The sequence below is a fragment of the Mauremys mutica genome, chromosome 3, assembly GCF_020497125.1.
Source record: "Mauremys mutica isolate MM-2020 ecotype Southern chromosome 3, ASM2049712v1, whole genome shotgun sequence".
In the NCBI taxonomy this organism is placed as follows: Eukaryota; Metazoa; Chordata; order Testudines; family Geoemydidae; genus Mauremys; species Mauremys mutica.
In genome coordinates, this window is record NC_059074.1 from 195,052,745 (window position 1) to 195,055,839 (window position 3,095).

A 3,095-nucleotide genomic window follows, 5' to 3' on the forward strand; every position below is an offset into this window, starting at 1 on the left:
CATTACCTTCAACATACAAAAACATGTATTCACCGGATAACAAGAAAAAAAACCACAAGGCTGTCTTGTGCTATGCTGGCTTAGCAAGAGTAGACTTACATCATTCATCATTTATCAGATGATGTTATCTATATAGCTGGTATATTAAGAACAACGTAGTACTTGCATAAATCCAGGGCTTGAAACAACACACTCTCTTTTCCATTGTCTTCTAATGAAAACATGAACTTCAGGTTTCACATTTCCTTTCCCAGCTACCTGCTTCCTAACACACTAATGTCAATGTGAATGGAGTCAATTACCTTCCTTCTGTTCATTCAGAAAAGGATTCTTAGGTTTTAAACAAATTATTCAAATCATTTAATAAATATTAGAATCATAGAAATGGAAAGACCTATTAGGTCACCTTGCAAATATCCTTGCCAATACATAATTGTTCCATGTAGCACCAACCCAAACCTTTAAATTTAGAAAAAAATATTTCTAGAGGAAACTACTATAACAAAGAAGTTCACTTAAAAACAAGACACTGTTCAAGCACCTCCTCCTTTACAGGAGCAGCTGAGCACTGTAGTTTGTGTGGAACTGCTATTTTTTTTTTTTTAACGTCAGTCAAAGAAACAAATATACATGTATTGTTTTGGGCGTATGTTTGCTTAGTTACTTAAGTTCAAAGTTTTTCTGCAGATGAAAGTTAATGCGGTTTAAATCTGCTTAAAGTTCTTAGCTGCATTTTATTTACTTTCAACCACACATGAGGAAGATGTCTACTTAAAACAAAAAGCAAAGTGACTTCCCCATTTCCCACCCAAAAATTGTGAATACTGTATTCTTTAAGTTACATCTCTGGTTTCCGGTACAGGAGTTGTTATATTGCGGAATTAAAACAAAAGGTTTTTTAAAACAATCCATCCTAAATGCAAGTTTGTGTGCATATACACACGCTCACATAGCATATAACCCAGCATTTTTTCCTATGCTTAAGTAGGCTGAGATTTCCAAAAGTCTACTTCATAATAGTATGGCTATTGAATAAGCGAAAATGAAATAATTAAGTTTAACCTCTCAGAAGAAGTCCAATAGCATTTTTTAATCAGAACTCAACAAGACCACTTTAAAATGAGCTCAACTTCTAAAAAGTAGCTCAAATGAAATGCAGTTCTCTATTTAAACCATAGGAGAAACAAATTACTTACTTAGTAATACAGTGGGATCCTCCTTTAATGATTTATTTTCTACAGAACAACTTATGAGCAGAAGTTCACTGTGGCAGGAGCTTTATATTGCAGTACACTGAAATTAAACTGAAACTGCCAAGAGTGAAACATTCAGGCAGGGCCACCAGTAACAAGCAGCCAACCACTGGTCTTCAGTGACCACTTTAAAATAACTACAGCATTACTGTGTTTACTCTTTAGATACCATCTCTAATAAGAAAAGAACTTTTTTTAAGTGTGTTAGATAGCCACATATGATACTGAAAATAGGTATATGCTGAAATATAATAAGCAGAATCATTACAGCATTTTGATAATTTTGTTTTGGCCCACTTCAGAATTCCTCTGCTTGAAAAACAACAGCATAACATTACTTTTAGTACTACTTAATTTGTTTGCGGAATATTAAAACATTGTGTCTAGCACTCCTTGGCATACAAAGACAAAAAGAAAAGTTTGGGTGGTGAACAACACAGCACAATTCAAATTTTCAATAGCATATCATACACAACTCTACCCAATCCTCCAACCATAACACTTAATGGAATTAAAATGTGCACTAAAAATCCCATTTCTAACAGGAAACCTCTATTTTAAGCAACGACTTTGGAATATCTTCCAAGATAGGTGGAAGAGTTTTGTCTGACCTTTAGTTAGAGACACACGTCCAACAAACAATTGCGTTTTGTTGATGTATGGCTTCATTAGAGTAGAGTGAGAACTAAACAGATAGCAGGAATCTACGTGACAGTTGCCTCTAATAAAGGCGATCTATTGACCCAAAGGACAGCCATCAAGGGAGACAATCTGTTTCACTTAAGATTTTCTACAGCACTTACCACTACACTACCTCAGTGTTGCAGCAGCCTTAACTCATCTGTGGGAGCAAAGTGATATTCAGAAGGTTCCCAGCACCACTGGGGGTTAGGGGGGAGGGCAGGAGACATCTAAAATAAAAACCAGCCCTTCAAACCGCCTTCCCCATCTTTACCATTAACAGCCAGGCACAGGAGTGGGGAAAGAAACGATTGAGGAACCTACAGGCCCTGGTCAGACTCACTCACACACCAGCCGCTGGGTCAGAAGATAAGAACCTGGCACCGGTCCCAGGAGAAACCGGACCCACACCTAACACAGGACCAGAGGAGCAGGCTCTGGGCCCTCCAAGGGCGATGAGGGGGGGGGGCTCCTGCGATCTCAGATGGGGGGTTTCTTGCCCCCCCAGGCTGCCGCCTCACAGCAGTGCCTGTGCCCCCCAGTCTGTGTGTGGTGGGGAGAGGGAGCTATGGCACAGGGGGGAAGCGGGGGCGGGTGGCTCCTGAGTCAACGCAGCGGGACGCTCTCCCCAGGGGCGAGCAGGGTCTCACCTTTCCGCCCTGACCCGGCCGCCTGCCCGCTGTCACCCGAGCGCCGCGGCCCGGCCCGGCCCCGTCTCTTACCTCCGGCCTCCTGCAGGGGCGGCTGGGCCTGGCATGGCCGGGCAGAGGGTGGCTCCGCACAGGGACCAGGCCGGTGTTATCTGGGGCCTCCCGGGGCGGCCGCCATCAGGGGGAACCCATGTCAAAGCCCGCAGCAACAGGACCCGCCTCGGTCCGACCCAGCCCCCTCCCCCCCACCGCCGCCCACTTAGGCCATTTCTCCCAGGATGCAACGCGACTAACAACCGCGGACACGCCACTTCCGGCAGCGGCTGGCGCTCGGCGCTGGAGCCGCTCGGAAGCCCCAGCTTGTAGCCTAGCGGCTTCCAGGCACGCGCGCGACGCCCTGCGGCCATCTTGGACCCGGGCAAATCGCGCGTCGCCTTATAGAGGGTAGAGGATTCAACGGCCATCTTGGACCCGGGCAAACTGGCCTTTTTCCTTATGGTAGCGGTAGGAG

At 44.8% G+C, this 3,095-nt stretch overlaps 1 protein-coding gene across 2 annotated transcripts in view; it reads right to left on the bottom strand.

The window, feature by feature from the left end:
- AFTPH (aftiphilin) overlaps positions 1–2,816 on the bottom strand; it is a 63,127-nt gene extending 60,311 nt beyond the window's left edge. Inside the window, exon 1 of one of the 2 annotated variants that reach the window (XM_045010045.1) lies at positions 2,657–2,816. The gene's annotated coding sequence lies outside the window, so the exon portion shown is untranslated. The remainder of the gene's footprint in view (positions 1–2,656) is intronic. The other variant, XM_045010046.1, reaches the window with a different exon arrangement.
- Positions 2,817–3,095: the final 279 nt, after the last annotated feature.